The sequence below is a fragment of the Protopterus annectens genome, chromosome 10.part0 (assembly GCF_019279795.1).
Source record: "Protopterus annectens isolate FY-2018-M chromosome 10.part0, PAN1.0, whole genome shotgun sequence".
Lineage (NCBI taxonomy): Eukaryota > Metazoa > Chordata > Ceratodontiformes > Protopteridae > Protopterus > Protopterus annectens.
The window spans coordinates 1,218,021,671-1,218,046,402 of NC_056744.1; the positions used below are offsets into that span (position 1 = coordinate 1,218,021,671).

The 24,732-nt window shown below is 46.7% G+C and overlaps 1 protein-coding gene across 1 annotated transcript in view; it reads left to right on the forward strand.

Annotated features, from left to right (window-relative positions):
- Positions 1–24,732, forward strand: part of ECHDC2 (enoyl-CoA hydratase domain containing 2) — a gene marked incomplete in the record, with an annotated part of 851,050 nt that overhangs the window by 722,164 nt on the left and 104,154 nt on the right.

Genomic DNA, 24,732 nt, shown 5'->3' on the forward strand with positions numbered 1-24,732 from the left:
GGGAAGGGGAATTCATGCATCCCCAATTGCAGACACTCAGTTTGGCAGCTTGGCTTATTCCCTAACCCCCGATCAATCTGCCAACCTCAGCAAACAGGTTCTAGATGTTATACGCGAGGCAAGACCCCTAGCACTAGAAAGTCTTATGCTGACAAATGGAAAAGGTTCTGCACCTGGATTCAGGCTAAGGGAGCCAATACGGCACTGCCCTCCCTCCCTCCCATCCTGGATTACTTAGCTGACCTGCTACACAGTGGCCTCTCTCTTGCCTCTATAAAAATTCATGCCTCCGCTATCTGTGCTCATTTCCCCACTGAGCAGCCCCTTTTCTCACACCCTTTGATCAAACAGTTCCTAAGAGGGGCTAGCAACTTGAGGCCACCCAGAAGAGTGCCAACCCCGGCTTGGGACCTTAACTATTTGTTTGAAAAGCTCACCCTGCCCCCCCCCTTCAAGCCAGCTTCTTCTGCAGAGCTAATATTTCTCTCCTGGAAGCTTTCCTCCTGGCCATCACTTCAGCCAGAAGAGTCTCTGGGTTGCAAGCACTCATGGCTGTGGAACCCTTCATAATCTTCCATGCTGACAGTGTATCCCTCAGAACTTAACCCATCCTTCATGCCCAAGATGTGGTGTCCAGTGTGGCTCTCAACCAATCCATTCATTTGCCCAACTTTTTTCCTAATCCCCAGAACAAGGGGGAAAGGATTCTGCACTCTCTAGATGTGCACAGACAGCTTAGATTCTATCTAGACAGGACTGATTCCTTCAGAAAGTCTGATCAATTGCTGGTTAGCTTTGCTACAGGGGCAGAAGCCAAAGCCATCTCCAAACAAACCATTTCCAAATGGATAGCACACTGCATCCATTTCTGCTACAAACAACATGGAAAGCCTCCCACCAAGGGGTCAGGACTCACTCCACCAGAGCAGCTTCCACCTCTGCAGCTTTCCTTAGAGAAGTTCCAACCATGGACATCCTGGAGATTGCCACCTGGACATCTGTTCACACTTTTACCAAACATTACCACATGCCTCTCTTCAAATCCAGGGCAGGGTTTGCCTCTGCAGTCTTGCAGGGCATCCTAACCAGCCCCTAGTTCCTTGACTGCCTCCACCCATTTCCTCAGCTTGGGGAATCAACCCAAATGTGATGACTGCAACAGTGAAACACGAAGAACATAGTGTACACATACCATAAATATAGATGTTATATTCAGTGTTGCAGTCCTGGTTTCCCTCCCCTTTTTTCTTCTCTTTCCTTACAAGGGACATATTGGTATTTACTTTCTACTGGTGGGGTTCTTCCACCAGAACCTGGCTCCTACTTGGGGGCTCCTGACATGGTAGGGCAAAAAAAACTGATGTAATGGCATCGGCTGCCTTACTTTATTCTACTGACGACCTGACGTCAGTCCTGAAGCAACAGCAACTGACGGAGAAATACTAAGACTCTGGTATTCAGGCCAGCAGAGGGCTACTTTGGCAGGGATAACCCAAATATGATGACTGCGACGGTGAATACACTCGAACATCTACATTTATAGTAAGTGTACCCAACTGTACTTTGAGGCATTGCTCTTTGCTTCATCTTCAGGCTTTACCTGATGACGTTAAGGACAAATTATTGGATGTTCTTTTGGATAATAAAAATCTTTTTTGGTACTGCTGCTGCTGAACTTTTTAAATTTCTTCAGGTTAAGGGCAAAGCCTTGCAGAGGAGTTAAAGCATATATATTTTTTCTCCTTTCTAGAGTACCTCCTGCTAAATCTACACATACCCCTGTTTCTCAGAAACTTCCTTTTTGGGACAAGCTGGGTTCCATTTCTGTCTGCTAAGTTTCCTTGTCCTTTCCAGATTGGTAAAGGATCACAACAGACTTGGATCACAACAGACTTTTGGGTTCTGTCCTTTATCCACCAGGGGCATTTCATGGTTTGTAAATCTCTTCCTCAGACTCCTTGGAAACAGCTTAATCTGAAGTAGGCAGACTTCATTTGTCTGCAACCTGTGGGTATCGGATCCGACCTCGGATCCGAGCCGGCATTTCAAAAGCTTAGGCTCCGAGCTCCTAGCTCCTCCCTCTACCCATAACCCCTTGCCAAGCCCTGACTGACCTCAGATTTCGTTTGCCGCTTTCAAGTTGCGACGGATTCCTTGAGCTAGTGCAGATAAGTTTTCTGACAGGAAAATTTTGAAAAACTTTAACTTTTTTAATTTAATTAGTTAGAAGTGTTTGTGTTAGGCTTTCCTCTCTCTATCTTTTAATTTTTTCTCGGGTTTTGCGTAGTTTGTGTGTGTGTGTGTGTGTGTTTTTAGGCCTGTTAGGGCTTAACATGTCTGAAGCCCATAAGGCAGTATTCTCTAAATGTACCGAGTGTGGCCATAAGCTGTCCCCAGCGGATGGCCACACTCGTGCGTCATCTTGGGGTTGAACACCTGTCATCTGGTTGTACCATTTGTGCAGGGTTCAACCCCGAGCTTTGAGCGGAGGTCTAAGCTGGTTCTGGCGGGACTTCTCCCTCCAGATACCGCTTCGGCTTCTGCCCCTTCTACACAGCAAACAGTTGCTGTGGGCTCTCCTCCACCGGCTGGGACTCAACCTCCCTCTAAGATGCCGGAGGAGAGAGTCTTCTAGGGATAGAAGAAGGAGAGGCACAGGGAGAGGCACCACAAATGGAGAGCTGAAACCTCTAGTTCGGCTCCTCCATCCAAGCGGGCCTCTCCTGTGCCTTCTAGCTTCCCGCCTCCTCGGCTCCACTCCCCTCGGTTCTCTCCTGGGCCCGAGGAGGAGGAGGCTAGCCCTTCAGCGAGGTCCCCAAGGTGGCTCTCTAGATCCGCTTCGGTGGCCTCGACTAGATCGACCTTCTCCATGAGTGAAGCAGACATGGACCGGATGATGAGGAAATTCATCCAGGCCCAAATGCAAATGGGAGTGCTTCTAGCCCCCCCCCCCCATCCGGGAGGGGCTTCGACCCCTTTTTTCGCCCCTTTGGCTCCTTCTCCGACCCACACCATGGGTTCGGAGCTGTCGGCGCTGGGCAGAGTTGGATCCGGGGGTGGGTCGGATCCGATAGGTCGGCGCACCTCGGATCCGTCCCATCCCTTGAGTGCTTGGTGCCGGACCCGACCTCTCGGAGCCGAGGACCGAGCCTCGGATCCGAGGGAGCTGGTGTGTCTTCGGCTCCGTCTAGGTCGGAGCACACCGGTCTCTCGGATCCGACAGTCTCGACTCCGGCTCCGATCCGTGCGTCGGATCCGAGTGGGGGTCGGCTCTCGGGGTTTAGAAGCTGGCTCCCCTCGGCCTTCGACGTAGTGGAAAGGGCACTGTTGAGGACTTCCGGACCCCCGGTCCCTGCCACGGCTCCATCCCGCACTCCCTTGCAGTTGGGCCAGGCTCCCACCAGCCGGTCCCAGGGACAGCCCGCCTCGATGTCCCAAGTAGTTCCCTTGGAACATCCAGCTGCGGAAGAGTACTCCTCAGACAGCCCCCCCGAAGAAGTACCTCGGGCGTAAGTGCAAAAGGAGGCACATGGACTCCCCGAGTCCGTTACGAAGACACAGACTTGGATGAAGGGAAGGCTCCCCAAGGTCACCCCTGAAGGCGTCTCATTTGGAGACATTATGGAAATGTTGAGGATCAGGGGTGGTCTGCCCCAAGGCCTCCTCAGACGAGTCTGTGTTCTTGGAGGCATTCGAGGGCCCATCTACCTCTTGGGTGTCCCCTCCTGCTGATCCTCTGGTGGACCTTATATCCATCAGGCGTGGAAGGATCCGGACACCGTTGAGCCTGTACCAAGCGTCCTGACCGTATCCTTTCCCCTCGGCGGACCGCACTCACTGAAGCAAAGGCCCCCAGTAGATGCCATGATGATGGCTGCAGCCACTAAGAGGAATTGGCCCAGGAGAGTCCCTCTATGCATCCTCCGGGCAAGGAGTCCCTCGATGGATCGCATTGGGAAGCGAGTTTTCAGTTCAGCAACCTTCTCTTTGAGGCGCTGAACTACATGGCACGTCATCAGGATGCAGCGGGATTTGATTAAAGAATACGCTGCATCTCCCCCAGAGTCCATGTCGGGTGAGGACAAGCAGGTATACTCCACCCGAATGGCCACTCTTAGAGCAGTTTCTAACACATCTATGCGGCTGCTTTCTCACGCTACCGAGGGAGCCGCTAGAGCCAGCGGAGCAGGCCTAGTCATGAGGCGGCAGGCCTGGCTCCGCCACTGTGATTTCGCAGAGCCCTTCAAGGCGACTTTCGCGAATGCCCCTGATGGTTCTGCCTTGTTTGGCAAAACTGTTCGCGAAACATTAGTCCAGAGCGAGAAGGACGGGAAGACGCTGTCTGCCGTTGGAGTCTGCTTCTCAGCTCCCCAGAGGTCCTTCTCGAAGAACCAAAAGGGACAGAAGAAGATGTGGTTCCGGAAGTCGCAGCAGTCCCAACCTGCTCCGGATAACCAGTCCTCCCATGGCAGAGGAGGACAGGGAGGTCACCGTCCTAGAGGCAGGGGGGCTCCTAGAAACTTTGGGTCCAGAGAACCTTTCTCTGATAGACCCACACAGCAGCCCTGAAGGGTTGCCCGGCTGTCCGTCTCTGGAGGCAGTCGGGGGGCGTTTTTCGAGGCACCTAACTTCTTGGGAGTCCATCACAACAGACCATTGGGTGCTTTGCGTGATATCCAGAGGTTATACAATTCCCCTGTACAAAGTTCCCAGATCTTGCAGCCGCCCAGATGTTCCACCCGAACAAAGGGAGGCAGCAGCTATCGAAATCGGACAGCTGCTAGAAAAAAGAGCTATCCAGTGCGTCCCCCCAGATCAAACCGGGTCAGGGTTTTACTCCAGGTTCTTTTTAGTGCCAAAGAAAACGGGGGACTTTAGACCGATCTTAGATCTTTCCCTGCTGAACCTGTCAGTAACCAAGCAAAAGTTCCGGATGGTCACCCTTCAATCTATACTCCCCCTCTTGAGGGAGAACGACTGGATGTGCTCCATCGACCTCAGGGCCAGCGTACTACCACATTCGCATGGACAGGCGGTCCAGGAGGTTTCTTCGCTTCCGGCTGGGAGCCAGTCATTATCAGTTCAGGGTCCTCCCCTTTGGTCTCACCTCAGCCCCCAGGGTGTTCACCAAGGTTCTAGCTGTTGTAGCGGCCCACCTGAGGCTCCAGGGATTACAGGTCTTTCCGTGCCTGGACGACTGGCTCCTGACGGCATCATCAAGGCATCTTCTGTGCTCAGCCAGGGACTACTTCCTTCGTATAGCCCCAAGGCTGGGCATCACTGTCAACTGGGAGAAATCTTTACTGCACCCCACACAAGTTATAGATTTCATAGGAGGAAGACTAAACACCAGGTCAATGCGAGCCTTCCTCACCCCAGACAGAATTTCCAACCTGAAGTGTCATGTCGCAGCGGTCCTGCAACCATTTCCGACAGCAGCTTCGGTCCTGAGGGCCCTAGGTTCGATGGCGGCAGCTATCCCGCTTCTTATTCATGCGAGCTTACGCATGCGGGTTCTTCAATGGACCCTTCAAGTTCAGTGGTCCCCTCTCTGTTCCTCTCTCAACACTCCGATAGCGGTCAGCAAAGCATGCAAGGATTCCCTTCTTTGGTGGCTTTGGTCTCCGGAGCCTCTGACAGGAGACCTTTTGTGCAGCATTTCCCCGAGCCACAGTGACCACGGACGCTTCTTGCCTCGGGTGGGGGGGGCATTCTGCAGGGAAGATTGTCCAAGGCACGTGGAACTCCACAGAGACTTTGTTGCATATAAATGTCCTGGAAATGAGGGCGGTGCTCCTAGCGTTGCAAGCACTTCACCACGTTCTTCCTTCAGGGACTATTGCGATTCAGACAGACAACATGTCGGTAGTCTGGTACATCAACAAACAGGGAGGAACCAGCTCCTATCCCCTTTGTCGAGAGGCCATGAGAGTCTGGGAATGGGCAATTTCCACCAAACGCTTTCTTGTAGCAACGCACATTGCGGGAAAATCCAACATCCTTGCGGACAAACTCAGTCGCACCATTCTTTCCCCTCACGAGTGGTCTCTCAATCCTCAGGTAGTGAAGAAGATTTTTGCCGTTTGGAGGCAACCCTGTTGCGATCTTTTTGCCTCTCACTCAAACGCCAAATGCGACAATTTCTTCGCTCTGCTTCCCACCAGGGAATCCCGAGAGATGCGCTGGTGCATGCTTGGCCTCCCGGTCTCCTTTATGCCTACCCTCCACTACCTCTAATGCAGAGGCTTCTGCAGAAAGCCAACAGTTTGGGGAGCAGAATGATTCTCATTGCCCGTTCTGGCCTCGTCAACCCTGGTTCCCCTTTGTATGGTCTCACAAAGTGAATCCACCCTGGATTCTGGATCCGATTCGGATCTCATCTCCCATCCTCTGGGAATTTGGTCCCCAATCTCGCACCCTGAAATTGACAGCTTGGCTGCTCCAGTTCCATCCTTGATTAGGACTCGGTATCTCGTCACCGGTCAAGGCCATCCTAGTGGCAGCTCATAAACCTTCCACTAGGCAGGTTTATCGGAGTAAATGGAAGAGATTCTCTATTTGGGCGGTCCAGAAAAGTTTGGATCCTTTTTCAGCACCTATGTCGGCAGTGCTGGATTTTTAACAGACCTCTTTCATCAAGGGGCAAGTTCTTCCACGATTAAGGTACAATTGGCAGCCATCTCTCATTATCACATTGGTCATGAGACAGCTCCCCTCATGGCGAAATTGTGCAAAACCTTTCTTAAAGGGATTTTTTTGTTGAGGCCTCCAGTCAAAGAGACTGTACCACCTTGGGACCTATCTTTAGTTCTGCAAGCCCTTACTGCTCCTCCCTTCGAGCCTGCAGCGTCTACAGACCTGAAGTACCTTTCCTGGAAGACTGCCTTCTTAGTAGCTATCACTTCAGCCAGAAGAGTGTCTGAACTTCAGGCTCTATCGTCAAGCCTTACCTTTCCTTCTTTCCAGATAGGGTGTGCCTCAGGACCAATCCATCTTTTTCTTCCAAAGGTCTCTTCAGAATCTAATATCAACCAATCAATCAACTTACCTGTGTTTTTCCCAAGTACTCAAACAAAGGAGAATGCAAACTGCATTCCTTGGATGTTCATAGACAATTACGATTTTATATTCACAGAACAGCTGGTCACAGGCAATCAGATCAGCTGTTCGTCTCCTTTGCTAAATTTGCTTTGGGTAAAGCAGTTTCTAAAGTCACACTATCGAGGTGGATTGCTAATTGTATTCTGCAGGCTTATGACACTTCAGGTAGACCTGCTCCTCAGAGGGTTCTGGCTCATTCTACTAGGGCAGTCTCCACGTCAGCCGCCTTTAAGTCCCGTGTGTCATTGGATGATATCTGCTGGCAGCCACTTGGGCCTCACCTCATACCTTTATTTCTCATTATAAGGTAGATGTTGTTTCCAGAGGAAGAGCATCCTTTGGCTCAGCGGTGCTTCGAAACATCCTTCCATGACGGCCGCCCAAGATTCAGGTAGCTGGGGACTCTGTCCCACAGGTTGCAGACAAATGAAGTCTGCCTACTTCAGATTTAGAAGTTATGTACTCACCATAACGTTCCATCTGAGTAGGTGACTTCATTTGGATGCAACCATCCCCCCCTCCATCCCCCTGACCTTTATACAGCGAGTATTTTTTGCTTTGTTCAGGTACTGTAGTCAGTATTATATAGGCAAACTCAATCTGAGGTCAGTCAGGGCTTGGCAAGGGGTTATGGGTAGAGGGAGGAGCTAGGAGCTCGGAGCCTAAGCTTTTGAAATGCCGGCTCGGATCCGAGGTCGGATCCGATACCCACAGGTTGCATCCAAATGAAGTCACCTACTCAGATGGAACGTTATGGTGAATACATAACTTCTAATTCTCTTTCCAGAAGAGCTTCTTTGTCTTTTTACCCAGGGCACCCCTCAGGTTGTGCCACCTGCCCAGGAAGGGAGTTTTTTTTTATTCCAGAAAGCTTCTGATTCCCAGGAAGGAGGGCACCTGGAGACCAATTCTGGACCTTTCTCAAGGCCCCCTTCTTTTGGTTATCTCTTCAGACTTTATCACCTCTTCTTCTAACCTAGGCCTTTCTGGTCTCTCAGGATCTCAAAGATATCTACCTTAATATCCCCATCCATTCTCTTTTCAGAAAATGTTTTCTCTGTTTCTTCCTTGCATTTTCAGTTCTCTGCTTTGCTCTTTGGCCTCTCTACTGCCCCAAGGGTATTCACCAAATGGCTCGCTCCTGTCATTGCTTTTTCAGGATGAGAGGAGGTTCAGATCTTTCCTTATCTGGATGATCTGCTCATTCAGACCTCATCCACTCGATGCTGTGCTTCAGGATGTCAGATTTACTTATTTCTCTGCTGAAAAGTCTGCGATTGACCATAAACTTTCAAAAATCAGTCTAGACTCCTTCTCAGGATCATGTTTTCCTTGTTTGCAGGATTCAGACCATCCCCATGCTGCCCCCCAAGGTCCTGTCTCTGAATGCCTTTTTCCACTCTCCTCCTCTTCTGGATTCAGTCATGGTCAGGGACTTTCTCTGGGTCCTCTAGTTTATTGCAAAACACCCAGTATGCCACAGTAATAGGTCAGGGTCAAAGATGTCATGTCAAACATCATCAGCAGCCCCTTTTTCCCATTTTGTCTACATGGGGTCAGGGTATCGTGTTAACTATCGCCAGCTCTCTTGATTCAGTGCCACACTCCTGCCATCTTCAACACTCATGCCTGACTATCGCAGATCTTCTTTCACACAATCCATCCACCTCTTTGCTGGATGTCCTCGCTTCCTCTTACCTTCTTCCTGTCTGTCCCAAATCTTCCTCACCAGACTGTCTTCTGCTTTTCAACACATGTACCCATACCACAGTAATCTGTTCTCTTTGATCTTTTCTCCAGTTGGAGCTACTTTGGCTTCTGCTCTTATGTCCTCATTTCTTCGTCTGCCCCACAGTGTGCATCCTACCACCTTTCTCAGGCACTTCATTGCCATCACTTCTAGCTTCAACTGTTCTGCCTTTACTGCCCAGGTTTCTATACCATACAGTAGTGCTGGTCGCACCACTGTCTTATACACCTTACTTTTCAGCTTCTTTGGCATTCTTCTGTCATAGAATACACCGGATACTCTATGCCAGTTGGCTGCAGTCCCTCTGATTCTAGCTTTGACCTCTTCATTCAGACTACCCTTCTCTTCAACCACCCCTCCCAGATACTTGAAGCTGTTTACCTGTTCCACTATCTTCCCTTCTATCTCTATTCTTAGTTTCTTCTGATTTCCCCAATTTGCTGCCATTACCACAGTCTTGTCTATGCTTAGTTTCATCCCATATGCCTTCAGATTTGCATTCCATTCTCCTATCCTTTGCTGATGTTCTAGCTCAGAGTCTGCCTGTACTGCCACATCATCTGCATACAGCAGCGTTGTTGATCTATCCCCTCCAACCTATTTGCTAATGTAGTCCATCACCAGTATAAACAGCAGTGGGCTCAGAGCTAAACCCAGGTGTATACCCACTCCCACTTGAAACCCCTCTGTGAGGCCAAACACTGTTTGTACTTGAGTCACTGGGTCCTTGTACATAGACTGCACTAATTCTACAGATATTTCTGTGACTTCAGACCACTGCAGTACTGCCCAGATAAGCTTTCTTGGGACCTTGTCATATGCTTTCTCCAAGTCTAGGAATGCCCACTTGGACACTGTCCTCATCTCTAGCTTCTTCTCAAGTATCTGTCTCAATGCAAACATCGGGTCAATTGTGCTGCATCCTGGTCTGAATCCAAACTGCTCATCTTTCATTTTACATTCTACTACTCTGCGTATCTGTTTATCAGTCACACTCTCCATAGGTTCATAGGTGTGTAGTAGGCTAATGGCCCTAGAGTCTTTACAAGCCTATCCCATAGGATTACCCTGGCATTGTGCCACCGGACCTTAGTTCCCAGTGCCTCTGTCGAGTAGAGCCACTGAAGTGATCCCCGGGGTGAATTTTCTATTTCCCATCCACTCATCAAGATTTCTATTGGAGACTAGCAGTGAGGTGCTCTGTTTGACATGTATGGGAAGTCTATTCCATAGCATGGGCAGTCTCTGGGTTATGAACCTGTCCCTCCAGCATGTTCTGTTGATTGTGGCAATAAAGTTGAGGTCTCTGAAGCGTGTGGTGTGGAGGGATCGAGATTTCTTTAGATGTAGCATTTCTAACAGAGCTGGGTCAGACATGGCTTTGTAAGTCAAACAGAGATCGCCTCTACATAGGCGATATGAGACAGGGAATAGTTGGAGTTTTTTGAGTTTGTCCATAGAGGACAAGTGTTTAAGGCCTAGGATCATCTTTGTGAGGTACTTTTGCGACCTCTTTCTTCCTGGATGCAAAACCCTAAGTAATGAGATGTGCCACATAGAAGGACTTTCTGACCACAATGGCAGTGTGTTGGTTAAAAGAGAGGTTGCTGTCAACCTGTGTTCCCAGATCTCGTATAACGCCTTCTGTGTTCAGTGGACTACCATCAATGTGGAAATTCATGGGAACTGGGTTTTTCCCAAAAGGGATGGTGACGCATTTTTTGGCATTGAGCTTAAGGCCATGGCTCTGACATCAGTTGTTGGTCTGAGTGAAGCCTTTCTGTAGGATGTCAACATCACTTGGGGAGTTAATAATGGCTCCCATCTTGCAAACTTAGTCCCTTCGTGCTGGCCTGGACTTCTGAGAAGTAGATGCCAAACAGGAGAGGACCCAGGACCGATTCCTGTGGGACTCCACTCGTGACTGGTCAGCAGTCTAACTTGGAGTCAGCTACTTTCACACTGTGGGTTCCATCTGTGAGCCAGTTTGTAACCCACCTAATGATATAGGGGTTGATGCCTAGCTTAGTGAGTGTTTCTATGATTCCTGAGTGGGGAATGGTATCTTGGCCAGATCAAAGTAGGCTGTATGAGTCACCTTGCTTTTATCCACAGCTCTGGTGACTAACTCAGAGAAGTCGACCAAGTTGAGCAGGCATATGATCTACCCTTCACAAAACCAAATTGTGTGGGATCCAGAGTTTGGAGATTCCCTCTATCCTTGTTTATTAGGTCCATGATGATGCGTTCCATAGCTTTGCATATCAGACTTGTCAGGCTAATGGGGCGATAGTTCCCAGGGTCTGTAGTCACTCCTCCTTTGTGGAGAGGGATGACTATAGCAGTGCACAATTCGGTAGGGACAAAGCCTGAGGTTTGGCTATGATTGAACAGGGCACACAGGTGAGGTGCCAGTTCACTCACTCTGTAGTTCATGTACAACACAGCCAGGGATATTGTCAGGTCCCATAGAAGCTGTATTTTTGGCCTTGGACAGTGCTCTTGTAACCTGTGCAGCAGTAATACTGGGTGCCTGGCAATCTACTGGTATTGTATTTGGCCCTTTTGGGGGGGGGGGGTAAAGTTGACTCTGAATCTGTCAGCCAGTATATTGGCAATATCTGTTGGCTTGGTATAGGAGGTACCATTATGCAGTAGCTCAGAGCAAATCTGGGTATTGCCGTGGAGATTCTTTACATAACTATAGAAGGCCTTTTGGTTGTATTTACTATCTGCTGCAATTCTGTTTTCATAGCTAGCTTTAGAGGATTTGATGAGGGATCTCAACTTTTTGTTGAGGCTGATATGGGAGTTTTTCCAGACTTGGGACTTCACCTTATTCTGCATCAGTTTCCTCCTCCTGTTCTAGAGTTAGTTTATGGCGAGGGGCCACCAGATTGGCTTCCTTTTTTTTGAGGAGAGTTTCTTGGTTCTATTGAGTATGATGAGATCCATGCATTTGTGTACATGTTCGTACAGTGCATTGGTGTATGATTCGGCGGTCATTCAACTATTCCCCATTTGCATGAGTGCTGTGAAGTTAGTCACCCCTCTTTTTAATTAGGAGCCCAAAGTTAGCTTTGGAGAAGTTTTTCATGGTGGTTACCTTTGTGGGGGGTGGAGGGGTGTGCATTTCCAAGGTGATTTGTTTGTGGTGTGATCTAACCAGGGAGGAGTTGACTATTGGTGTAGAACAACGGTTGCCCATATTTGTAATGACCAGGTCAAGGATGTTGCTGCCTCTAGTGGAGGTAAGAATGAGCTGGTCCAGGGCATTGGAATTAATGAATTCCAGGAAACATTGGGCAAGTGTATTTGTACACGAGTAGTTTTCCCAGTTAATGGAGGGGTAGTTGAAGTGTCACCCAGTATGAGACTGTTAGTTTTGACCCTAATATTCTCCAGGGTGTTTAGGAACATGGAGTGAGAGTCTTGGGACATGGTTGGGGACCTATAACAGGCTACGACCTGAATCGCTGTCTTACCCAATAAGCATCTCTGATGCGCTATGTTGGGCTACCAGTCTGGAGGTGTGCACCTCTTTTAATCAATATGGAAATACCACCACCTTTGGAGCTTCAGTTCAAGTTCTAGGCTGAAAGGTGTGGAATGACTTGCTTCATTTTAAGGAGTGCTTTGAGCGAGTGCATTTTGAGAATTAGACTTCTAGCGTTGAGTAGCATGACCCTCAGATTGCATTTATTTGTAGCTGTTACTGTGGTAATTTTGTCTTTCGAACACCGCCTAAAAAAGGCACTATAGGGGTGGCAAGAGCCTTGGCCAGTGTCTGGAAGCCCAGGGGTGACAGATGCAGGCCATCTCTGGCAAAGCATTGAGGTCTGTCAGCCACGTCATCCTAGGCAGACAGATACTGGATTCCCGTAGAATGACACCAGAAATTTAGCCAATTGTTGAAATCAATCATTTTCTGATTGTACTGTGGTATCATTCTGGGTGATGGTAGGATGCTGCTCAGGGCTAGGGTCATACCCGCCTGGGCTACATAATCCGAGAGCCCCTCCATGTCTCTTTTCATGTAGTCCAGGGAGGTACATCTCGTGTCATTCACACCCACGTGTACAATGACAGAGTCATATTTGTACCTGTTGAGGGACCTGAGTACGTGCATTATATGGTGGATCCTGGCACCTGACAGGCAGCTGACTGTTACTTTCTTCTTCTTCAGCCTAGTGAGTGGAACATCAGTGTGCCTCACTATCGAGTCACCCATGACTAGTGTGCTGGCATGCGGTTTTGCATTAGGGGCTTTGGTTGAGTGGCACACTGTTTAGGAGAGTTGTGTCTTGTGATTAGTGTTGTGGTGGTAGTGTGTGTATTTGCCTTGGAGGTCTCTGCTGTTTGGGCAGATTTTTATTGAGAGTCTCTGCAAAGGTAGGTGTGTGGTTTGTGGTTCCTTGGAGGTCTCTGCTGTTTGGGTAGATTTTTATTGAGAGTATCTGCGGACGTGGGTGTGTGGTTTGTGGTTTTATGTGAAGGCAGTGCTGGTGTGTGTTCTGGAGGACTATGTGTTCCATGTGGTGTGGTGCAAGTGTTGACCTTCTCCTCTTAACCAGCTATTCCGGTCTTGACTGGAGAGTGCATGGCTTCCAATTTGGATATATAAGTGCATCTCTCTCAAGTCTGAGTGTTGAGAGGTAAGAGAAGAGGGTTGGTCTACTTTGCCTCAGGTTGCCCAAGTTCACCAGGTTAATAGGAGAAAGCACAGGGAACTGACCTTTAGACATGCCTTGAAGTTGTGGGCATTAATAAGTACTGGAGCTGTTTCTTTGTGGAATGTTTAGTGCTGGTAGCACTTTTGTGTGCTACAGTAATTGCTACAAGAAGTCTGGTATGGTAAAATGCTAGACTAATAAGCTAGTAAATGTGAATGAGAGGAGAGAACTAGCAGATCTAAGGGAAAAATTTAAGAGCAGACTTTGGCACCTCTCAGAAGCTTACAAACAGTCCTAGATACAGCAAATCTGTATCTAGACTAGTTACAGGAAAGGCGGGAAACAAGCATAAACATGAACTTTTAAATCATAAAGTTGAAAGAGATGGAAAAACTGTCCAAACGGCCAATAAACTACAAATTTTGGGCCAGAAACCACTCCCTTTGTGGTAGATAGGCTACCTAGTGCTTAACACTCCCACTGATAAGCTAGAAGGCTTCCCTCTAACACAGAAAGGCTTGGGGAGGCTCAGAAGCTTACCTACAGTCCTGGATACAGCATATCTGTATCTGGACTAGAGTAGTTATAGGAAAGGTGGGAAACAAGCACAAATGCGGGCTAATGCAATGTGGTAGGAGTTTGATGCCTCTGTACTGCCCACAGTTGGGGATGTCCCCTTTGTTCTTGTACACTGGCATGAATATGCTTATTCTCCAGTCATCTGGAATCCGCCTTTCTCTCCACAGTACTATTAGTATCCTCCGGAGCCATTTCTTCCCTATCTCACCCACCATCTTTATCGTATCTGCTGTGACTTCATCTGAGCCTGCTGCTTTCTCTGACTTCATCTTCCTTAGTGCTGTTCTTACTACTTCTAAAATGGGATCCTCTTCTCTCATTGTAGGCTGTCTGGGGCAGTACAGCTTCTATGGGGTTTTCTTTATTCAGAAGCTGCTGGAAATACTCCTGTCTGTCTTTGTCCTGTGGACTGGTGAGCAGGTTGTTGCTGGCATCCCTTATGAAGGGTGTCTGACTATCTTCCTTTATCTTTCTGTCTTTGCCTTGCAACCTGTTATAGTTTCTTTGTGCCCGTTACTGAGTCACTTTCCAGAAGTTGGTAGAGTGACTCCGATGCCCTATTCTTTGCTATTGCAACTTCTTTCTTAGCTTTTTGTTAGCCAACCAGTAGTCCTTCCTAGCCTGGTCAGTCTTTTCCATCTCCCACTTCTTCTTGCACTCTCCTTTCTTTTGATGACTTCCTGGACTTCTGCATTCTACCACCAGCTTTCCTTGTGTACCTTATTTCTGTACCTGACTCGGCCACATATCTTTTCTGTAGTCCTAACGCATGCTGTTTTTAGGCGCTGCCACTCTTCTTTAGCTCCAACCATTTCCTTCTCTTCTTGGGGTACTAGAGCCCTGAGTAAATCCTTGAACTGTTGTACATTCTCCTCAGTCAACTTCCAGGTCTTCAGCTTGGTCTCTTGACCTTGGAGCCTTCTCTGACCACTGCTTGCAGCTGATTGTGGCAACTAGTGATTTATGTTGTGGGCTGACCGTTTCACCGGGAATGACTTTGCAATCATGGATTCTACCCCAATGCCTTTTCCTTACTAGGAGGAAGTCTACCTGAGTTTGCATGTTGGTTTCTCTTACCTCTTTCTGAACCATGTGTTGGCTACTATTAAGCCATTTGCCAGATAGAAGTCTAGAATGGCTTCTTCTTTATTCCTGTTACCCCACCCATGTGGACCAAGGCAGTCCTCATATCCTGTTCTGTCTGTCCCTATATGTGCATTCAAGTCACCCATTATCAACACCAATTTATATTGTCTTACTTTAGTAGGTCCTGCAGCTGCTGTCTGAATGCACTCTCTTCCTCACCTTCGCAACCCTGCTGTGGGGCATTGGCTGAGATTATGAATACTGCCCTATTATTACACTGGAGTTTGATTGCCATGAGTCTATCTTTAATTCTGATGATATCCCTCACTGCCTTCTGAAGCGCCGCTCTCACCACAATACCTACACCATTTCTAGCCTGTCCCCCCACCTGAGTATTAGAGTCAGGATCCTAAGCCAAATGGCTTTGCTGCACTGACTTTCCACCTAGTCTCTTGGATACATATGATGTCCAGTCTCCTCCATATCATCATGTCATTCACTTCCAAGCTGCGTCCTGTCAGTGAACCTACATGAAGTGTAGCAATTCAGTTCATATTTGGCAGGTTGGTTGGTTTTACGTCCAGCTTTCACCCAACAGAGCTATCCCAGGTAACCCAGGCTGGGCAACTAAACACCGGCCAGCCGGTAGTTTATTGACCCAAGGCTACTCTGCTTTATGGAGGGCACACACTGGCCAATAGGGGCACATATACCCCTCCCACCATTAGCAAGGGTCCTTGTCATGGGTCAGAGTAGGCCAGATCCTCAACCCACTTATCACCAGTAACTGCCCATCGCCATTTTTGGCGACATTAGTCAACATGACCTAGAGCCATATTTTACAGTGAGTGGCTAGCCCTGCCACGGCATGCAGTCTGTGATCCGTGTTCTCCTATCTTGAGGATACTGTGCACCACAGTAGATGCCTAAAGTGGGTGGTCTGTACAACTCTTCCCCCTATAGGGCACCATGTAGAGTCTGTGCTGCTGCCCACAGCTCCATTCATTGGTGAGTTTTAGATGGAAACCCTCAGCATGTTTTTCGGACATGGGAGAAACCCCACGGAGACACAGGGAGAACATGCAAACTCCAAATAGGCATTGGTTGGAGGTCAGGATCGAACCTTGTGCACGGGAGGTGAAGACCTTAACCATCTGGTCCTCTGGTTTATGATTTCCACCATTCTTACGCTGCCTCTGGCCAGGCTCCATATGATAAAGTTTCAGTGGTACCTCAAGTCAGTGCGGCTTCTATATTGTCACCCCCTGGACTTCTTGATTCCTTTCTTTCTCTGTCTCGAGCTCAACTTTCAGTGGTGGATTCATCAACTTTTTCAACCCGGGGCTTCCTTTGCAGACTCCAATCCTGACTCGAGAGCTCTTTATAGATGATGCCTCAGAGAGGGAAGTGGTAAGATTCCTTTGGCTTTCTCAAGGTTCAGTGTCTCTGGTCTTTTCATCAAAGGTCAGACCACATCAACATCAAGGAGATGTGGGCTGTGCTTCTAGCTCTTCAGGCTTTTAATACCCTGTTTGATCCCGGGCCCCTCAAAGTTTTTACAGACCCTTCCACATCACTGTGATATGTCAACAAGCAAGGGAGTACAAGGTCCTACCTTCTTGCAGGCTAGCTTTTCAGGTCTGGGATCTGGCTGTGTATCAAGTGACTCTTCAGGCTGTGTACATTCCCTCAGAGCACAGTCTAGCAGCAGACTCCTTGAGCAGGTCCAGCACATAACTTTATAAATGGATGCTTCACAGAGATGTGCTCCTGGACATTGTCCATTGGTGGGAAATTATTCAAGTAGATCTTTTTGCTTCCCCTTTGAACAGACAGCTTCATATTTTCTGTTAGTCCTGTGGCCTGGAAAATAGATGAAATGCCTTTTTCCTTGGAAGGGGATATTTCTGTGCACCTTCCCTCCCCTTTTTCTGCTGCTTACACAAGATCATGCAGGACTTTCCCAAAATCATGTTGGTGACTCCCTTTTGGCCGAGACAGTATTGGTTTCCCCTTCTTTTTCACTTGGAAAACATTTGTGCATCAGTGACCTGGGTCAATTCACATACCTTCATTTCCCATTACAAATTAGACCTGATTTCTAGGGGTAGAGCATCCTTTGGCTCTACGGTGCTCAGGAATATCCTTCCATAAGGGCCTCCCAGGATTGGAGTAGCTGGGGACTCTATCCCACAGGTTACAAATAAAATGAAGTTAACTACTTCAGATAAAGAAGTTATGTACTCACCATAACGTTCCATCTGAGTAGTTATACTTCATTTTTCTGCAACCTTTCCTCCCTCCGTCTCCCGGACCTTGTCCTGTCAATATACAGGTTTGGTTCATTGGGCTGAGTTGCTTATGTATTTAGTTGCAGCAGACTCAATCTAATGGAAGGTAGGAGATGGTAGTGCATTATGGGTAGGGGAGGAGCTCGGAGCTTGGAGCAGATACTAGGAAATAAGTTGCTGGCTCTGATCCGATATGGATCCGAATACCCATAGGTTGCAGAAAAATGAAGTATAACTACTCAGATGGAACGTTATGGTGAGTACATAACTTCTTTTTATTCAAAAATCTGCAACTTTTTGTTTGTTCATCCCATGTCTTTGGTTTTAGCTGTTTCTAAACAGATATATGGATATCTAAAGTCATTTCTTTTTGTTATTCCTTTCATGGCAAATATCTTTCCTCTTCAGTAAAGGCTTACTCTCCCAGAGCTGTCGCTTCCTCTAGTGCTTTTTTTCAAGTGGCTGGATACTAATTCCAACATTGAGGCTGATGATCTTTCCATACTACCACTAAGCCGGATGTCATTTTCAGGACTAGAGCTGGCTTTGCTAGGGCTATCCTACATGGGTTTCTTGAGGGTTTTTCAGTGCCTTTCTCATCCCTGGTTTCATGTTGAACTGTTATACTCTGCCTTACATTATTGGAATACTGCATCAGTGACATAGTACAGGTGTGTAAAATCTTACCATAACAGTAGATGTCCTTCTCTTCACTGTTGCAGTATTCATTCCCTTCCACCTGCCCCATCTCATCTAGCCTGTTCTCCTTGCTGTCTTCACAAAGGGGTTCTTCTGTTTTCGTTCTGGATGCACATGTTCCTCCTGGTCCCTAGGGACATTCTGTTCCCCCTGTGGCTTTTCAGTTCTGATGTGTGCACGTCCGTATGTCGCATTATGTCCTAAACCTTGCGTGGGGAGCATACATATAACATACAGCACCTGCAAATACTAAAGGCTTTGGTATACTGGTTGGATGATCCATTACATTAGGAATACTGCAACAGTGAAGAAGCTATCCACCGTTACGGTAAGAAATTACACATCTGTACTTTGCTCAGGAGATAGGTCTGACTTCCTCAGCCAGTGTTCCATTCCCAGTCTGTTTTCTGCCTGCAGCCAGACATCAGCCTGCTTCTGGATAACCCATTCCGGTTGGTCCCCAATCTGCCCCCCCCCCCCCGGATGGGGCTTTTCCTGCCCCTTTACACTTTCTTCCGGCTTTGCCAGAGCAGAAGGCTTAAAGCAAGAGGCAGTGTGAGAGGGAGCATCTCCACTTCCCTGAGGAGTCTGACCGAGTATACTGTCCTCAAAGAAGGGTCCCCTAAGTCATTGTTGGATGACTCTTTCTTTGGCAATCTTTTGAGTTTCTTTGCCAGTGCAGGGGCAGAACCACTAAAGCCTTCTCTCCAAAGGAGTCAGTATTTTTGGAGGCCTTCAGTGTAGGCCTATCCACACCCCAGGTGGTTCTCTGCCTAGTGTCTTGGAAGGAACCTGACAAAGTGGAGCCTTTTCCTAAAAAAGCTGACAAAATTGTTTCTCCTCCCAAGGATAGTCTGCATTGGAGTAAGGGCCTAGCTGTGGATGTGATCATAGTGGCAGCTGCCACAAAGTAAGGAAGTAGAGTTCTTCAGTCCATCCCCTGAACAGACACTCTCGGGCTTTGAACCATTTAGGGAAGTGATCATTTTGCCTCAGCGATCTTAAGGCACAATACTACTAATCCCACTCAACAAGGCTTCAGTGTAATCTTGCATCTCAAGTGTCGAACGTTAAGGTACAGCGGTCACCAGAGGTTCATACGACACTGGAAACTCAGCTGTTGTACTTTCAATCTATTGCCACCATTTCAATGAGGCTTATTTTGACACAGCTGATGGAGCATCCTGAATAGCTGGCATCAGCATTGCCCTGTGATGCTACGCTTGGATGTGGCCATGCAGCTTTACATACTGCTTCCAGGTGTCTTTAAGGCCCCTTTTGATGGCTCTTCTTTGTTTGGGCCTAAGTTTAAAGATGCATTTACTAGGAGTGAGAAAGAAGGGAAGATGCTCACTGCTGTTCACTATCCCTCCGCGAATCTTGTTGAGGAATCAGAAGGGGAGCAAACATATCCTTTTTAGAAAATCGCAACAGCCTTCCCAGGGCACACCACCAGAGGGTTCTGTCTGTGGCTGGGAGAGGGGGTGATCATGGGCGCCACCTGCAGGGCAGGGGTAGTCCACAAAATCGGGGCTTCCACAGTGTTCGTCTTTAACAACTCTGGATACTTTCCTTTTGTCTCACCTCAACTGCCCAGTCCCACCACTCCCTGGTGTTCACCAAGTTATATGCCTGTGGTTTCAATAAACCAGAGACAGGAGGGGGGGGTTAAGGTTTTTCCTTATCGAGATGATTGGTTGCTCACTACCCCTACAACATGCAACTTATTTGAGATGTGAGTGGCTATTCTGACTCTCTTCCAGTCCTTGGGAATTAGAGTGAACACTGTGGAGTCTTAGATGGATAGGCCACTCAGACTTCTATTCATTGATTCTGATTTGATACTCTGTCCTACAGAGCATTCCTTCTCTTGGAAAGGATCCACACTCTTCAGAAAGTAGCACATCAGCTTACTCAGCCTGAGTCCCTCCCATCCTCCAATATGATTCAAGATAAAGGCTCTCCTCAGATATAACAGATCTTTTTTTCTCATTTAACTGCTGACCCAGTTGCCTGCTCAAATAAAAGCTCCCTGGCTTCATCTAATCCAATATCCCGATAAAGAGAGAAAAATGATTAGATCTTCAGGGCAAAAGGATGTCTCTCTCTAGTAATCCAGCCTTTAGAATGTTAAATTATCAGGGTTATAGGTGGAAGCTTATTTCACAGCATACCTACAGTTTGGATGATTTTGCCTCATCCTTACCTACAGAGAAAGTCTTTTATGAATTAAATTTTCTAATTTGACTCAGTTTTCAAAACATGCTTTGAGCGGGGTGCTTGATTGTGCAAACAGTGTTAAGTAATGCTGTTGTATTAAGACTGTATGCTTGGTTACATAATCAGAATGATTTGAAAACTGACATTTTGAATGCACCTAAAAGTTCTGAATTGATGTTTGGGTCCTCTGTTAAGTAGATTCTCAAACAGGCAAATTAGGGTATCTAGGATTTTCGTATACCCAGTTCTCCTCAAACAAGGTGCCTTCCTCCAAAGGGCAAAAACAAACAAAAATCTCAGCCAAACAAAAGTCAGGGATAATTCTTCAAAAGTAAGAAGAGGGTTCCTTTCTGAAAAAAGAACAACCCTATACAAAGGAATGACTATGTCGATTCATAGAGCATCCCTACCCCTCTCCTACCCTCCCTTCTCTTCCTGCTTCCCCCAAGCTTACTCTCTCAATAAGACAATTGAATAATAAAAATAATTTGGAGAGGATACACTTGACAGTGGATAGAACCCCCCCCCCCTTTTCAGGGGAATTCCCTCATAGGCACCAGACCAAAAAGATCTGTTTCTTCCAGCGCTCCATCACATGGTAGAAGCAGGGGTCATAGAACCAGTGCCTGTGATACCCAGAAGCAGAGGATTTTACTTTATAGTCTTTTTTGGTACAAAAACAGGAGCACTCCTGAAGACCTGTTCCAGATTTGTCCTTAACACTTTTTGTAAAAGTACCATCATTGAAAATGCTCACTTTACAGTCTATCCTAGCATTGCTTCTAGACCACTTTTTCATGGTGACTCTAGATCTCAAGAATGCTTATATTCTTATTGCTCCAAATTTCAGGAAATTTGAGATTTGCTGTCTGGTTTACAGTATCAGTTTTCTGCATTACCCTTTGGGCTGTCTTTTGCACCTTGGGTGTTTACAAGTGTCTGACCCAAGTGGTTGTCTGTTGCAGAACAGTCACAGTAAAAAGAATGACCTTCCTGTCCGAAGACAAAGTTCTGAATTATCAGGGCATTTTAATGTTTTTTTTTCCTCTCTCTCTCTTAGACACGGCCTCAGCAAAAGCATTCCTCAAAATCCTAGGCCTCATATCATCAATAATCTTCATAATGCCACTAGCCAGACTACACATGAGAAAAAATTTAACTGTACTTGAATTGTTGGACCCAGCACCATCTTCTCTTAGATTTCCAGGTACCAGTACTGGAATTTGTGAAACAGGAACTACGTTGGTGGAGGGAGTAACTCACTCTGAATCCAGGACACACTGTCTCTTCAGACCTAGTCCAATCTCTCCAGTGTACACAGTTGTTAAAGTGCAAGGCTTGTGGTGTCGTCAGGACTTGCCAAATCACGAAGACATATGATATATTGGCATTGATTCATGCCTTAAAAGTTCATCACTTATGGAGTCCAGTTCCTCCTCTTGTTATCACAGACAATGTTACCTTGATATGGTACCTTAACAAGTAAGGGGGTGCAAGGTCATGCCCTTTTTGCCATTTGGCAGTGACAGCCTGGGAGTTGGCTGCACTGCATTCTCTCCGTCTCTTCAGGCCTCATATATTCCTTCAGAGCAAAACAGTGACTGACAGACCTGGACAGACCCTCATAAGTGTAAGCTCCATGTAGAGGTCTTCCAGGACTTGGTCCAGATGTGGGGAAACACCTCCAGTAGATCTGTTCACCTCCTTTCAAAACAGACAACTGAAAAACTATTTTAAGGCATCCTTGCAGCAATGCTTGGAAGATGGATTCTGTCATTCCCCGTGGTTGGGGATGTTCCTGTACATATTTTTACCCTTTCCAGTTATTCCCAAGGTACTTCTAAAGATTCAGAAAGAATTACCAAAAATCACTGTGGTAATCCCCTTTTGGTCTAGCCATATTTGGCCAAGGGCAATTGCAGCAAGGTTTCTCACAGACTGAATTTGTTCACGCAGCAGCAAGGGTGAATGGTGCACTCCAACTAAGGGCCATTGCAACTGACAGCCTGGATTAACCTATTTTTATACCTTTAATGCACTTGTTCCATGAGGATGTGCATTAGGTATTTAAGGAGGCAAAAAAACTTGCCACTGGAAAATTTTACGTTTACAAGTGAAAGAGGTTTTCTAGGTGGTGCTTAGTCAATAACAGAAGACTCAAAAGGATTTTGCCTCTCTGGTTTTGAAGCGTCTGTGCAAGCTACTTAAAGATGGTTGATCATATACTTCCATCAAAGTGCATCTTGCAGCCTTCTCAGCTTGTCTGTCCATGGATCTCCCCTTCATCTCTTTTTGCCATCAGTTTATGAAAGGAGTGTTGCACGTGGGAGTCTCTCAAAAGCAAATTTCTCCTTCTTGGGATCTTAACTTTGTTCTCGAAAAATTGACCGTGCCTCCTTTTGAACCTACCTTTCAGGCTGATTTAAGTTTACTCTGTTTGAATTTGCCTTTCAAGTTGATTTACGTATTGCTGTGACATTTGTAAAGTGAATCTGTGAGCTGCAAGCTCTCATGTTGGGCCAAACCTATCTGATTTTTCACCAGAACAGGGTTGTGTTGTGCACTAATGCATCATTCATGCCTAAAGTTGTTTTAATGTGAATCAAGCCATCAATCTCCCAGTGTTCTGTCCTGATCCAAAAGCAAGGGTGAAAACATTTTACATACCTTGGATGCTCCCAGGCAGCTTGAGGTATAGTAGCTTTAAAGAGCAAAACCCTTTAGGAAAGCTTAACAGCTGTAATCTCCTATACAAAGTACTATGAACAATCAATTTGTCTCTAAGTAATCGGTTGCATGATGGTTGCCCTCTGCTATTGTTTTCTGTTACTCTGACCATAGTAAATCACTTTAAGGTAAGGTGAAGGCTCAGTCGACTAGGGTTGTATCCCTTTCGATGGCCTATTGGAATGAGGTAGACTGTAGAAACATTTTGTTGGAAGCAACCTGGTCCTCTGTTCATATCTTCACAAAGCACTTCAAACTGGACTCATTTTCAAGGTCCAGAGCAGGCCTTGCTAGAAATGTTCTCCAGGTAGGCCTGGAATCCTTATCCTTCCACCTCCCAGATAGGTTGAGCTTTGAGAATCTACCCAAAATGCCACTAAGGCAGCGGTGATTGTGACCATAGTGCATTTGCTCATGTCCTAGTTACCTGTAACAGCAGATGGTTAAATTCCCCACAGCCTCAGTGGCAGCACACATCCGTCATTGATCAGATTCTGCATAGTTGAGGTAGGCTGCAACTTTAAGATGTTCTTGGATTTGTTTTTTTATATGGCTGCAGATTTACTCTTCTAGCTGATTCTGGCTTCAGGTACTTACCTCTCCACTTTTGTGGAAGCGAATAAGCCTGAACATTCGCTCCCTGTCCCAGCCAAAGGAATTTCCAGTCAGGAGATGCTCAGACATTCCGCTGTCACAGGAAGAGGGAGGGAGGAGTCTGAGCTTTTGAAAGTTGGCCAGTACTGGGTTACCTTGGCAGATAACCGGAAATGTCACTGAGGGATTGAGGAATTCAAACATTTACTTTTACTGTAACTTAAGGTGTATGCAACTGTACTTTGCACCATACTATACCAAGAAATGCTCTTGATCAGACAGTTTGCAAAGGTACTTTTTTTCTGCAGTCATTTAATGAGAGTTGGACCTTGAGGACAAGCTATTAGGTTCTTGATTAATGATGTCTCACTGATCTTTGATATGAAGTGTGCCTTAGTGAACTAAGGTTTTAGTCCCTCAGCTAATATTTAGTAGCCCTTTGTGACAAGATGTGGTATAGAATTAGGATGTTAGACTGTCTGTTAATGATGGGTGACCCTTGATTACATGGTGTGGTTTATATATGTAAGATACCAGCCAGTCAGTTAATGATGGCTAGCTGCCCGCCAGTTAATAAGTGCAGTCTGGCCTTTGATTTCAGAATGTGCTAAAGTAGTAAGGTGTTAAGCAGTCAGATAATTTGCAAGTTGACTTTCATTGATAAGTGATTTACCAGAGTATAGTCTTATCCTCATAGGCAGTGATGTTGATTGGCTGTAACAGCTGATAGCTTAACTTGGATAGTTTTGGTGGTTTAGGATAAGTAGTTTTGGTTGTTTAGGATAAGTTGGTAGAGCTTTTGTGGTTTACGGCACACTTGACTTGTGATAGCTTGATGGTGTGTTACAGGAATGTTTTTATTGTTAGTACTAAAGTGAATTTACTGTTATCACAGAATGTATAATAGAGGCCCTCATCTTCAGCATGCTGATGGGGATGATGTGCCTCAGAGGTATGTTCTTGGGCTCTGTGTTAAGATATGTCACAACTAAGTTTCTTTGGACTCTGCTGA